Raw genomic sequence first — 16086 nt, 5'->3', positions numbered from 1 at the left:
TCTGCATACAGATGCACAGGAGGCATTTGCATTTGGTGAAGTCCCATGCAAATATCCCGACGATATAGGCACTTCCACATGTGACAATGGGTCACGTAGTGGGAGAGAAAGAGATGCCCCGATATTCCAAGGGGAACCTAATCGTAATATCGAGGCTATTTGTAACAATGGGACATCTAACGGACACGCTAGGGACATTGTAGCACCCAGCCTAGAACTATGTCAGAGCTCTTTAAACTCGAAACGGGGATTCCCCTCACCCCATCCAAACAAGGGAACAGGAAATTTGGACGCATTTGTCACACGGATTCAGGTGAATCACTCAGTGTGATTAATCTTTCGTCCTATGCACTATCTACGGTTGAAAGCGATGTTCTGGCACGCGGCCTGACATTTTGCCCACAGGCAAACTTAGACCCCTTCGGGGCCATTATTGATATCCAACTATTTGCACGCAGGCTCCTATTAAAAAGCCTGCATGCAAAAAGTACCACTGACACCGATATTACCGACTGGTCAAGGTTCAGTATGAGGGAATTTAAGGCCCTAAGGGACTTAACACTCCTATACGAAGAAAACAACACAGTGGACCTTATAGACCAAATAGACTTGGAAGCGCTACTCGAAACGGCTGATGAATCCACACATAGAATTCAGCATAATTTTAAGAAACCCTCTGGGAAATTTCCTCCCCTGAGTTTGAACTCAAATATCGACATATTTGTTAAATTAGTAGCTAGGGACATTTGTAAATTGGCATACAGGAAATTGGATCCTGACAATCTAAACAAAGAGGAAGCTAAAGCCCTTGATATGCTGACAAAAAATGCCAACATTACAATAAAACCCTCCGATAAGGGGGGGAACGTAGTCCTAATGGATAATTCGGACTACGTACGGATGTGTCAAGATATCTTAGACAACAAAGAATGGTACAAGGTCATTCCAAGTAAACTAATACAGACCTACTATGATAAATTCTATAATTTCATTGACACAGCTCTCACTAAGGGAGGCATTACAAGGGAACAACATACCTTTGTTAGAACGAAACATCCTAGGGTACCTACCTTTTACAGCTTACCCAAGATCCACAAATGTCAATCACGACCACCCGGTCGGCCGATTGTCTCGGGGAGAGGTGGAATAGCTGAAAATCTCAGCAAAGTCATCGACTCATATTTGCAACCATTTGTCACATGTATGCCTTCGTATGTGAAGGATACGACACATCTGTTACAGACAATCAAAAATTATACCCTAACTGACAAGTCTATTCTGGTGGCCATTGATGTGGAGGCTCTCTATAGCTCCATCCCACACAATTGTGGGGTTGGAACGATACGGAGCCTACTCCAAACCAGCGGTAAATATGCATGTGAGGTGAATGAATTCATCGCGAATGGTTTGAATTACATCTTACATCATAATTTTTTTCTATTCGACAATTCCCACTACCTCCAGGTGCAGGGCGTGGCCATGGGTACGTGCTGTGCCCCGGCTTACGCGAACCTGTACCTGGGGGAGTGGGAAAAATCCCTCCTGGGTGATGAGGGCCTTGTCGGGTACACGCGTCACATTGCTATGTGGCGCCGGTACATCGATGATGTCCTCATCATCTGGGAGGGATCAGAGACGGCTTTGTTGGAATTTGAATCTTGTATCAATACAAACAAGTACAATTTAAAATTTACCATGATTCATGACACCCAGAGGATTACGTTCTTGGATGTCATCGTAGGCCGCACCCCAGAAAATTCCATTTACACATCACTATACCGGAAGAGCACAGCGGGCAATACGGTGCTACATGCCGACAGCTTCCATCCCATTGCCTTAAAACAGTCCATACCATATGGGCAGTACCTGCGTCTTCGCAGGAATTGCTCTAATGATAGCCTCTTCAGAGAAGAAGCTTACAAACTTCAGATTAGATTCTTAGCACGTGGGTACAGCCGCTCGTGTTTACGGAGGGCGTTTAATAAGGTGGTAACCCTACCTCGTAAGGATCTTCTGTTTTCCAAAAAGACACGCGATGACCCTATGGGCAATCTACCTAGGATCACGATGCGCTTTACTAAACAACATACCGTAACACTATTTACAATATTATTCAAAAATATTGGTCCATCCTAACTGATGATCCCAAAATTGGACGTCTTGTCGCTGCACGTCCCTCTATTTCTTTCAAGAGGGCTACATCACTGCACGACAGATTAGTGCAAAGTGAGTATATGAGTGCGGCAAAAAGATCCAAACACTGTTCAGTTTTTGGCTCTTTTCCTTGCAATCATTGCTCATGCTGTAAGTACATTAGACGGGATAAGATCTTTTGCCTACCAAATGGTGGCATCTTTCGACCTATTCATTTTGTAAACTGTCAAACACGTGGAATAGTATACCTTATGGAATGTGAATGTGGGGCATACTATGTGGGTAAAACCAAGCAGGAATTCCACCGTCGCGTATCCAAACACGTGTACAGTATGGAAATCGGCAATTATTATTTGCCAGTTGGTCGACATGTTGTAACAGTACATAATTACAGGATGCCGAAATTCACATTTGTGGCCTTAGATCGTATACACATACCGGCCCGGGGTGGGGATTGGAACAAGATCTTATTGCAACGGGAACAGAGGTGGATACACAACTTAGACGCCACCTCTGCCCCGGGCTTAAACGAATCGATCTCTTTTGCCCCCTTCCTCAAAGGATTTTCCTCTGGAAGGACACAATAAAGCCTCCCTTGCTTTGCAGTGGGGGCCTCACCTCTACCCTACCCGGGCCTCTCCCTTTTTTCCCTTCATCATTACGTCTCAGGCTCTTTTTCCGTATCCGCCAACAGATTATTTTGGATTGTTTTGTATATGCAATGTATCCTTATATCAATGATTACCCAGAAAAACCATGTGTTTAACTGTCATGTATATACGAACCTTCATTCATAGGAGGTGTATATTCATCCAGGAGGAAAGAAACCTGTACCCGTGGTTAGGTGAGCACTTATTTCCCCTTTGTATTTGACCTATATTTGGTGATACACTGCACCAAAACAAGCCCTTTTTACTGGCTGTTTAATATGAGGACTGATCTAAACTAATTTACAGATCGGACTTCAGGAAATACGTTGTAGGGACTGCGCCAGTTACCACTTGTGGACTAACGCCTAAGTCGCCGTCCCTCATCTTTACCTTCTGGAACAGTTTCCCATTAGGTCTTACAATTCAGGTAACAATCTCACCACTTGCCTGGCTATTCCAATGACGCTAATACACCGGTGTGGTATTTTCTCACACACCACATTTACACACTTTTCTTATATGTATATATTATCATGCACTTGACACTTTTATTGATCATGTCCCCTACCACTGTCACCTAGCTTAGTGCATCTTGTTTTTGCACACTTTAACATGTGGTGTTTTCTTGTTTGTTTATTATATGACCTGCATATATCATCATTTATTCATGTTTTCACTTTTACACCATTCCTTTGTGCACTCTTTCTTTCTCTGTTTAAACGTATATTCACACCGTCTTCACACAGCCCACCTCCCATCACCTTTATTTCTCCTTTTTCCCTATTTTCTTCTCTTCTTTTCTCCTGTCCCCCTTCTTCTGTGTATCATGGCTGACACACTGACACACATTTGCACACTTACTCATTCCAGGCCATTTCTTCCTTCGTTCCCCTCTTTCTTAGGCTCCTTGGACTCCCAGGCGTGGTTTCTTTTTCCCCCCTTTTCCTTTTTTTCTTTGTCCGGGTTTTAGAAAGCATGCTATATGGACATTTGGACAATTGGGGGTGCAAGTGTGTATATGTATATGTGTACATGTGCACAACCTTTGGCATACATAATGGGGATATGATATCATTATCCCCATATCATGTATGCACTCCATGTTTCCAACATTAAATAATCCTCGCTTTCAATTATTTAATCAATTAATTTTTTGCCATTGTTGGGATTTTGCTGCAGGTGTGACCCGCCATATTTTCGGTGTACCCTTACTCGTACCTACCCCCCCGGAGTTTCCTCTTCTGGGGGGCAAGGCAATAGTGTGACCTCCCGTGAGTCACGCCAGTGGGTGTGTGACACTGCCTCTTCTTCCATCTGGCATCTTGGCAATACATACGGACCAGGTACCACTCAAGATGCGTAAAGGAAATTGAGACATTGCCTCATGGGAGAACCTTTCTTCTGAAGCACTACAATCCATCTTACCTACCTGGAAGTACATTATTGGGTAAACCATTTTTAAATTAATATTGGGTATCCCTTATATGTATAACACCGGATTTATTTATTCAGTGTAATCTTGTTTTTCTTTTAACAGACCACCATCTCTGAAGAAGACCCCCTTTGGGGTCGAAACGCGTTAGCTTTATGCTCTCACTGTTATCTACTCATACAGTGTAACATAGTTGTGTCTGTTATTTTACTTCCATGTGACATTATATGTACTTTATATACATGATTTTGTCTGTTATCCAAGTGCTCAGGTGAAGCTCATGTTTGTTTTTACCAATTATTATTATTAAAATACCTTTTATACTACTTCTATTGGCTTCTATTACTGTCTCTTGCTGCCTAAAAACCCCGTTTGTGGGGGAACTAGTTCTATTTTTAAAGTCTGAGCATGTAGGCCCTTTGCAAAATAATCTGGAGTGGGTGACTGGGGACAAAGAGAAGGCTAACTTATTAAATACTTTCTTCAGCTCTGTGTATACAAAGGAGCATGGGGGAGCTCATGTCCACAATGGGGGTGGTACTGACGCAGCCCCAAATCCACAATGACTCATAAGTGATATGGTCCAGAAATATTTGGACAGAATAAAGGTGGATAAAGCACCTGGACCTGATGGCATCCACCCACGGATCCTAAAAGAATTGAGCTCTGTAATTTCAAAGCCATTGTATCTAATTTTTAGGGACTCATTAATGACAGGAATAGTACCACTGGATTGGCGCAGGGCCAATGTTGTGCTTATATTTAAAAAGGGAACAAAGTCTTTACCAAGTAATTATAGACCCGTTAGTTTAACTTCTATAGTTGGGAAGATACTGGAGGGATTAATAAAAGACCACATAGATGAGTTCTTGCAGGAAAAAGATATTTTGAGCAACAGACAGCATGGATTCATGAAAGACAGGAGTTGTCAGACAAACCTGATTTCTTTTTATGAGGTGGTAAGTAAAACCTTGGACAGAGGGGTGGCGGTGGACGTGATATATTTGGATTTTGCAAAAGCGTTCGATACAGTTCCCCACACACGGCTCATGTGTAAGGTAACGTCTACAGGTTTGGAAACATCAGTTTGTAGATGGATAGAAAATTGGCTAAAAGACAGAATTCAGAGAGTAGTGGTTAATGATTCTTACTCTGAATGGTCTAAGGTTATGAGTGGTGTACCCCAAGGTTCAGTGCTGGGACCCTTACTTTTTAATATCTTTATAAATGATATTGGGTCTGGGATCAAGAGTAACATTTCCATCTTTGCAGATGACACCAAGCTATGCGGTGCAATAACGTCCTTACAGGATGTCACCAATTTACAAGCAGACCTCAATGCTCTGTCTAATTGGGCGACTATGTGGCAGATGAGGTTTAATGTTGAGAAATGTAAGGTTATGCACTTGGGGGCTAAGAATATGCATGCCTCATACACGCTAGGGGGAGTACAACTGGGGGAATCCATAGTGGAGAAGGATCTGGGGGTTTTGGTAGATCATAAGCTCAATAATAGCATGCAATGCCAAGCTGCGGTTTCCAAAGCGAGCAAAGTCCTTTCCTGTATTAAGAGAGGTATGTACTCCAGAGAGAGAGATATCATTTTGCCCCTGTTCAAATCATTAGTAAGACCTCATCTGGAATATGCCGTTCAGTTTTGGGCACCAGTTCTCAAAAAGGATATCGGGGAATTGGAGAAAGTGCAGAGAAGGGCAACCAAACTGATAAGAGGCATGGAGGAACTCAGCTATGAGGAAAGATTAGAGGAACTGAATTTATTCACTCTTGATAAGAGGAGATTAAGGGGGGATTTGATCAACATGTACAAATATATAAGGGGTCCATATAGGGAACTTGGTGTCGAGTTATTCACTTTAAAGTCAACAAAGAGGACAAGGGGGCACTCTTTACGTCTAGAGGAGAAGAGATTTCATCTCCAAATACGGAAAGGTTTCTTCACAGTGAGAGCTGTGAAAATGTGGAATAGACTCCCTGCAGAGGTGGTTATGGGCAGCTCAGTGGATTGCTTTAAGAAAGGCTTGGATTATTTCCTAAGTATATGTAATATAACTGGGTACTAAAATTTATAGGTAAAGTTGATCCGGGGAAAATCCGATTGCCTCTCGGGGGATCAGGAAGGAATTGTTTCCCCTGCTTTAGCAAATTGGATCATGCTCTGCTGGGGTTTTTTGCCTTCCTCTGGATCAACTGTGGGTATAGAATTGGGTATATGGGCTGGTATATTTATTATATGTATGTATGTATATATATATATATATATATATATATATATATATATATATATATATATTTTTTTTTTTTGGTTGAACTGGATGGACTTGTGTCTTTTTTCAACCTGACTAACTATGTAACTATGTAACTAGCGGGCGATCAAGGTGTTAAGTGTTAAACAAGATATTTAGGGGGCACACCCTAAGTGCTTCCTAGGAAGTGATTCTAACTGTGGGGGGGTGGTCTTCCAGTGGCATGACAGCGATCACTGCTCCTGATGACAGGAAGCAATTGATCTCTGTCATGACACAAGGCAGAAAGGGAAATACCTTGTTTACAAAGGCTTCTCCCCGTTCTACCTCTTTACATTGCAATCGTGGGCCGCCAGCGAACATCGAGTTCCCGGGACCCACTGGCACGCTCCCGTGGCACGCCCGACAGGCAGCAAATTTAAAGGGTCGTACAGGAAGGCCAATTTGCCTGCCTGTGCCATTCAGCCGACGTACATCTGTGTGCGGCCGTCGGCAAGCAGTTAATAATCCATACATTTTGTGGAGTTAACGAGGCGTAGTGAGTAAGATTTTTGATTGCTTTGTTTGTTTTATATGGGGGAGAACATCATTATCTGTCAGATTTTAAATTTTGTTCAGTGCTTCACCTTGCAATTTATTGATGAATTTTCATGATTTATTTCAGTTAAATCCTCAATAAAAATAAAATAAAAAAAGTTTTAGTAACCCAAATTACCTGTAATGAAGGATATCTCACATTGTGCTGGATCCTGTAAAACAGCGTTTCTCAACCTTTTCACCCTTTAGAGCTATGCACTAGACATGTGCAATTAGTTTCCGTCAGAATAGCAATATATATTTTTGGTTATGGTTATTTTTGGTTATTCAGATGTAAATAGTGCCGAATTTGAATTGGTGATGTGACGGGTGATTCTGCCACCATGTCTACCTCTCATTGGGCAGATGAATTCCTGAATGACAGATAAACATAGGGGCGGGGGTTACCTGGTGATGTCACCAGGTGATCATGCCCCATATGACAGGCAGACATTGGTAACCCCCGACTCTATGTTTACGTGTCACTCTGCTGTTTCCCTGAACGAAAGTAGTTTTATGTTTTAAAAAAAAAAACTTTTTGTACCCCATACTCATTCACATAGGGGAGAACCAGGATCTGGGTGAAGATTCCAATCACCCCCTGCACCCCCACGACCACCGGGCCAGGGTTGTGGGGAAGAGGCCCTTGTCCCCATCATGGGACCCAGGCGGCAATTTGAAAAGGCTGGCAGAGTAGAGCCTGGCGCTACATACACCATCCACATTGGGTGGATACTCAGTGAGAGTGCCGCAGGCTGCTTGTCACATCTCCGCCGCGTCACTCTCACTGACTCTGCACCCAGTGCTTCAGTGACAGCCAGAGATCAGTGTGAGAGCGAGTCTCCTCCCTTGCTCCAATTATATAGTCGGGAGGAACTTTCCCACACAAGCTTCTGATGAACAGGCATGGCACCAGGTGAGTGCAGATCACTGAAGGGGAGGGGGTCAGGGAGAAGTGTAGAGATCCTGCCCTAGGCTGTCTGTATATACTGGCATGGCCTGTCTGTATATACTGCTCTGGCCTGTCTGTATATACTGCCCTGGCCTGTCTGCATATATTGCCCTAGCATGTCTGTATATACTACCCTAGCCTGTCTATATACTACCCTAGCCTGTCCATATACTACCCTAGCCTAGGGGCAGCCAGAGAGCGATAACCCCGGCTGGACTGTCTGCAGGTCACAGGTGGGTCCCGGTCCGGTCCTCCTTCTCATGGGGAGACTGCATGTGGCCATGGAGATCGCTGGGCTGTATGGAGGGATTCATAGTAAATTGTAAAGTCGACTGTAAATGTCCTGCTTATGTCATATGCAGGGGTCCGGGGGGTGGGACTCCCTACTATACCTGGTTGATTGAGGGCCGGTTCATACCAGCACACGGTTGGTGCAGCTAAGGTGCGCTCTGTGTATGTTTTCCACGCAGCAGGTGAACACACTACCCTTGAGATCTGCTGCATATGTGTGCCAATGTGTTGATAATGGCACCCCAAATGCAGATCGCAAATGCAGTGTTTACTGGCACAAATTTGCATGGTACCACAGTACTTTGCAGTTTGCACTTTTAAAAACTTTTAAAAACCAAACACTACTTTTTTCTGCAGTCTGTTACTTTTTACAGCCCCTTCAAATGAACGGACTGTCAAAATGCTCCCCAGGGTAAAGTGTGTGTTCCCATGTGATCCTGGTATGAACTAGTCCTTAACCTAAGTTCACATGTCTGTGTTTAGTGCAAAATCTGACTTCCTGATGAATTTAATTTTAATTATCATGATATAAAATAGTGGATGTGGGGCTTTTGGTGGACACGATTTTTTTTTGGGAGGGGGCAGCATTTCATTCTTGGACCCAGGCAGCACAATGTCTTGGTCCTGCCCTGCCCTCCCATATTGAGGGCATGTGGCCCGGAATGGTTTTGGGGGGGGGGGGGGTCTCGTCCCCTCCTCCTTCCTGGCATGTCAGGCTGCATGTTCGGATAAGGGTCTGATATTGATTTTGTGGGGGGACCCCACACCATTTTTGTTTTATTTTGGCGTGTGATGGGGGGGGGGGGTCCCTCTGTTTTTTTTCAGAATTTTTATTTGCCAGAAATTATTTTTACATTCAACTGTCAATGGCAGGATAGGGCAGTATGTAGAGGAATTGCAGTCAGTGAGTAGTATAACATACCATAGGGATGTCCTCATCAATTTGGTGGTGCTCCTTTCTAGACCACTCAGCAATCTAGGGGCAGGGATATTACCAATATTTGCTGCTTATATGTAATAAAGTGAGGATAGCCTCTTGGCTATGCAGTGTGAAAATTAGAAGAGTGACTGAACAAAATTAAAGGGGATGTAAAGCCATGAATGTGTTGTGCTTAGGATAGACTAATTAAGTTAAGTTTGCTGCCTGTGACCTACTAGGTAGGTTTGCCTCACCTCCTGTCCTGGGGAGGCAATAAGAAATAAGAGGAAATCTCTCTAAAAGGAATGGAATGCACATGTAAGGGAGTTGTCACTGTAGAAGGACGTCTCAATTCTAATGCCGCGTACACACGATCAGGTTTTCCGATGGGAAATGTTGGATGTGAGCTTGTTGTCGGAAAGCCCGACTGTGTATGCTCCATCGAACATTTGCTGTCGGACTTTTTGCCAACAAATGTTTGCTAGCAGGTCCTCAAATTTTCGGCCAACAAAACTTTGTTGTCGGAAAGTCTGAATGTGTGTACACAAATCCGTCTCACAAAAGTTCACGAATGCTTAGAATCAAGCAGAAGGACCACACTGGCTATTGAACTTCCTTTTTCTCGGCTCGTCGTATGTCTTGAATGCCACCACGTTCCCACATTCATAATTGTTGGCCAACATTTTTGTTGTCACCGTGTGTATGCAAGACAAGCTTGAGCCAACAACCTTTAAACAAAAATCCATGGTTTGGCAGAATGTTCAATCATGTGTACGAGGCATAGGATTTTCCCTCGATCCTTGTTCTGGTGAAAACTATAAAACAATGTGGATTTCCCTTCACCTTCTGTCCCCGTGATAATGGTCACTAGAGCAGTTAATGGGGGTGAATATCTCCAACTACACTCTATCCAAAAAAATAAAATAAAAATAAATGTTTCCATTATATACGCCTCAAAATTTAACAAATAAATACAATTTTTGTAAACTAAAACAATGTTTTTATTAAGCTGGTATGTGGTTGGAGTTATACTTTACAAAAAATGTGAGAAGTAAAGCAATTAAAGATAAGATAAGATAAAATAAAAAATCACCAGCCACACTAACCCGTTTGAACAAATGTTCAAATAAAAGTGTTAACACCACTGTTTTTCCCTGAAAAAGAGTTGTGCACACAAGTTCATTTTCCTGATCCAAAGCTTAGCTTGAAAATTAGCTACATGTTTCCTCGTATTCCTTCTGCTCGGTGCAGTCGTTTATCTTATAGATCAATTGCAGCCTTCATCCTCCTGGTCCCCTTTGGTAATGATAGTAATCTATATCTGTGCAGAAAATAATTTACAAAGACTCCAGCCCAATTGATAAATCCATGTGTGGATATTTTAGCTTTGGCAATATTATTGTTTATCCACAGGGCCATCGATAGAAATTCAGTTACATGGGAGACCCTTTGGGGACCTGGGGGCTCCAAGACAACATTTTGCACTTTCATTTTATCTAAACGCGTATTTGCCTCATTTCCACTCGTTTCATTTGTCTTTTCTGTTCAATTTCACCCCTCCTTTCTCTTCTGTCCTTTGTTTACTTTGATGATGAAGTCCACATGAATTTCATGCTCGAGTGTGCCAAACTAGTGACATTAGTGTTACCTCTGTGGTTTTTAATGTTAAGGATTGAACGTTCCAGGTAGGCAAATGGATAAAATGTAATGTAACAAACATTAAAACAAAGCTCCGTTCTAATTAAAGATATGTGGCAAAGTGGTTAGCGCTTTGACATGTAAAGCTGGTTCAACTTCAATTCAGGTTCCACTAGAAACACTGCTGACAAAAAAGTTACATATTATCATACATTGTGTGTGTTCTTGCAGCAAAAACAAACTGGTAGGTAAATTGGTTTCTAGTTCAACTGACCATAGTATTTGAGTGCAGTGGGAAATTGGATCACAATTTTCTCTGTGACAACGCGGATGTGTCTTGTGTACAATATTAAACACCAGATAATAGGTAGGTCCAACATAGACAGAGAACATATTGGCTTTAGAAACATCAAATTGGTTATTTTGGTGTAGCTAGTTTACACCAAATACCAATACCAATGTTCCTGGTGCAAGATAAGGTAATTATGCTACAGGACAAGTTAATTTAGTATTACGAAAGGGGACAGTATAAAGGTTGCATTATCAGAGAAAGGAGTTATTGAGTTTAGCTTAAAGGTAGTCTGGTCTGTGGTTTCTTTAACCTGCCTAGAATATATCCCTCTTTTGCAATTTATTGATCCCTTTCTGCAGTGTGAACAGTGCTGAACTTAAAAGTTTCCCCATTACAGGAGAAGTGGCAGCCATTTTGGAGAAAATCTGCAAAGGACACCTATTGGCTGAAAGCCTGATACTTGGGCCTACCCATCAAACAGTGGGGAGAGGGAACCTGCACTGAGGGAAGAGCACTTAGATGGCTGGAGATGCCTGAGTTGTGCAGAGGAACAGTGTGTACAGGGCTGCCTCAGACAGTGAGAGGGGATGTTGTACAGTGATGGCTGCAAGGACTGTATTCTGCTGTTCCAGAGACCTGCTGTTCCAGAGACCTGCTGTTCCAGAGACCTGCTGTTCCAGAGGCTTGCTGTTCCAGAGACCTGCTGTTCCAAACACCTGCTGTTCCAGAGGCTTGCTGTTCCAGAGACTTGCTGTTCCAGAGACCCGCTGTTCTCGAGACTTCCTGTTCCTGTAGTGCTGCTTCAGGGCTGTGCTATTGGCAACTGTGAGTACAGGGGTTACCATGCTATACCCATTTGACAGCTTAAAATGTGTGGATGAAGTGTTAAATAGGCTACTGTTTGCATGGGCTAGGAGCTATATTACTGTAAGTGAAAGGTTGCATTGTACCCACTAGGGACTAAGTGACAGCAAGCAAAGTGTATTTTTTTTTAATAATAAAGTTTTATTGAAAGGCATGCCACATCAACAGCAATAATAGCAATGCAAAACACTTCAGCATTATATTTTGACAAAAATAATACATTAAATGTCTGAGACCAGCATCAACAAAAGGTAACACTCAACATGAATATGGCTCAGAGGAGAAGACTAAACAGTAACTACGAAACTTGAGTTAGAAGATAGCAACATGTCCACTTTCGAGCTCCTAGCTCAAATAATCAGCTTAATTCTGCATCTGCCCTCCCGCCCCCCCGTAAGCATTGTCAAATTACCCTTCTGTGTAAGCCCTTGTACACACGGTCGGAGATTCCGACGGAATGCGTCTGATCGGACCGTTTTGTCGGATAATCCAACTGTGTGTGGTCTCCATCGGACTGTTTCCGTTGGAGTATCCGACGGACCAAGTTTTCCAACTTGTCGGTAAAATTTTCCGACAACATGATCCGATCGCACCTTGTCCGATCATGTGTAGAGAATTCCGATTGGACAAAGTGCCATGCATGCTCAGATCAAATTCCTACACCAAAGCTATTGGCTACTAGCCTGAACGTAGTCCTGTCGTAACGAAATAACGTCATCACGTTCTGAACGATTGGATTTTTCGACAACTTTGTCCGACCGTGTGTATGCAACAGTTTTGGACAAAATCCGATGGATTTGGTTGTCGGAATGTTCGACTGTGTGTACAAGGGCTTAGAGTACTACTTCCACCTTGTTTATTCGTTTGAGAAAGAAGCCAATAGTAGCTCCGAAATGCATTACCATAGCAACAAGCTGGCCCGCTGCATAATGTCACATCCGGCTCCTACGCTTCAGGGGGGTTCTTCCCATTTCCGGATCAGCAGAACCGGCTTCGCCATTGACAAACATGCTGCCATCGCTACATCCAGATGGACCAGCCACATTACATCTACATGGTTGCAGATAAGCTTTCTCTGCTTTTATCCTTGTGAGTTTGCATTTGGTTGTTCATTTTATATAGTTTAATACCCACTAATATTGCACTTAGTTATCGCCCCCTTGTGTTTTTTTTTCTTTAAAGTGGCTCCAGAGTAGGTCAGAAGCACTTCTCAGGGAATTTAGAAGCGTCTCAAACAAACTGTATTCAGCTGAAAACATGTCCGCCTATATAAGCATATGGATGACCAAAGATGCACCACAAGAATTGTCCCAATGTTAGCCATTAACCAGGACCCATTGTAATTGTACCCAATAGTGATAGGTAGCAGGACACATTTGGTACTTTGAGTCTTCATGCTTCTGTATAGATGAGTGAAGGGTGATTTCCAAACTAAATAAATGCATTATATGTGTCCTTATCCTTGCCGATGTTTTATAAACACATAATTTTATAATTGTCATATCAGTAATCTATTTTTAATTATATATTATTGTTTATATGCATTTTTCTATATGTTCTTATATTATTTTAAAATAAGACTTACAATGTAATGCATATGCAATTTCATATATAACCAGTGGCGGAATTATCAGGGTCGCAACAGTCGCAAGTGCGACTGGGCCCTGTAATTCTCGGCCACTTCAGGGGGCCCACCGGCAGCCCGCCCGCCGCCCTCCGCCCGCCGCCCGAGGGGCCCACCTGACTGTCCGGCCGGGGGTGTGCGTGTGCGGCGTAATGTCGGGTTCATGCCGTCCTTCGCCAGCGTGAGAGAAGTGCTCGGTTGGCTCCGCCCCCGCCTATCCAGAGCGTCTGTAAGGGAGGCGGGGCGGACACAAAAAAACCTTCAGCCAATGCAGTGAAGGCATTCTCTGAAGCAAGGCTTTCCCGGAGGAGCGGAGGCACGCTTCGTGGAGGAACTTTACGTCACTCTGCAGGATTCTGAGGAGGGGGAATCGAGGGGGAATCGATCATCATCATCGATTGATTGGCGGTAAGTCACCACCCCCCCTCCAGATTGTGCCAGCCCGCCACCCCCCTCCAGTGCCACCACCTGCCCTCCAGTGCCACCAGCCCACCATCGCCCCTCCAGTGCCACCACCACCCCTCCAGACTGTGCCACCCCCTGCCCTCCAGTGCCACCAGCCCACCACCCCCCCTCCAGTGCCACCACCCCCCCCCCTCCAGACTGTTCTACCACACCCCCCAGACTGTTCCACCCCACCCCCCCAGACTGTCCCACCCCATCCCCCCCTCCAGACTGTTCCACCCCATCCCCTCCTCCAGACTGTTCCACCCCATCCCCCCCTCCAGACTGTTCCACCCCATCCCCCCCCGACTGTCCCACCCCATCCCCCCCTCCAGACTGTTCCACCCCATCCCCTCCTCCAGACTGTTCCACCCCATCCCCTCCTCCAGACTGTTCCACCCCATCCCCTCCTCCAGACTGTTCCACCCCATCCCCTCCTCCAGACTGTTCCACCCCATCCCCTCCTCCAGACTGCTCGCCACCACCGCCCCTCCAGACTGTGCCACCACCTCCCTCCAGTGCCACCACCCCCCTCCAGTGCCACCAGCCCACCACCCCCTCTCCAGTGCCACCACCCCCCTCCAGTGCCACCAGCCCACAACCCCCTCCAGTGCCACCACCACCCCTCCAGACTGTGCCACCACCTCCCTCCAGTGCCACCACCCCCCCTCCAGTGCCACCAGCCCACCACCCCCTCTTCAGTGCCACCACCCCCCTCCAGTGCCACCAGCCCACAACCTCCTCCAGTGCCACCACCACCCACCTACCCGCCGTCACCACCCCTCCAGACTGTTTCACCACCCCCCTCCAGACTGCCACCACCACCCCTCCAGTGCCGCTACCCCCACCTCCCTCCAGTGCCACCACCCCCCCTCCAGACTGTGCCACCCGCCCTCCAGTGCCATCACCACCCCTCCAGACTGTTTCACCACCCCCCTCCAGACTGCCACCACCACCCCTCCAGTGCCGCTACCCCCACCTCCCTCCAGTGCCACCACCCCCCCTCCAGACTGTGCCACCACCACCCCTCGAGTGCCACTAGCCCACCACCCCCTTCCAGTGCCACCACCACCCCCTTCCAGTGCCACCACCCCTCCAGACTGTGCCACCACCCCTCCAGTGCCACCACCTGCCCTCCAGTGCCACCAGCCCTCCACCCCCCTCCAGACTGTGCCACCACCACCCCCCCTCCAGACTGTGCCACCACCACCCCCCCTCCAGACTGTTCCACCACCACCCCTCCAGACTGTTCCACCACCCCCCCTCCAGACTGCCACCACCGCCCTCCAGTGCCACCCCTCCCTCCAATGCCACCATCCCCCCTCCAGTGCCACCACCCCCCCTCCAGTACCACCAGCCCACCACCCCTCCAGACTGTGCCACCACCACCCCCCCTCTAGTGCCTCCACCACCCCTCCAGACTGCCACCACCACCCCTCTAGTGCCACCACCACCCCTCCAGACTGTGCCACCACCCCTCCAGACCCCTCCAGACTGTGCCACCACCACCACCCTTCCAGACTGTGCCACCACCACCATCCCTCCAGACTGTGCCACCACCACCACCCCTCCAGACTGCCGCCACCCCTCCCTCCAATGCCACCATCCCCCCCTCCAGACTGTGCCACCACCACCACTCCTCCAGACTGTGCCACCACCACCACTCCTCCAGACTGTGCCACCACCACCACTCCTCCAGACTGTGCCACCACCACCCCCCCCCAGACTGTTCCACCACCCCCCCTCCAGACTGTTCCACCACCGCCCTCCAGTGCCACCCCTCCCTCCAATGCCACCATCCCCCCTCCAGTGCCACCACCCCCCCTCCAGTACCACCAGGCCACCACCCCTCCAGACTGTGCCACCACCACCCACTCCAGTACCACCGCCACCCCCTCTCCAGTACCACCACCATGCCACCCACCTCCAGTACCACCGCCACCCACCTCCAGGACAACCATGCCTCTCCAGTACCATCGCCACCCT

Source organism: Lithobates pipiens, unplaced genomic scaffold (assembly GCF_037356315.1).
Source record: "Lithobates pipiens isolate NorthernLeopardFrog02 unplaced genomic scaffold, aLitPip1_a1.2 Scaffold_10, whole genome shotgun sequence".
NCBI lineage: Eukaryota > Metazoa > Chordata > Amphibia > Anura > Ranidae > Lithobates > Lithobates pipiens.
The sequence above is the reverse complement of the archived record's forward strand: the minus strand, read 5'-3'. Positions refer to the sequence as shown.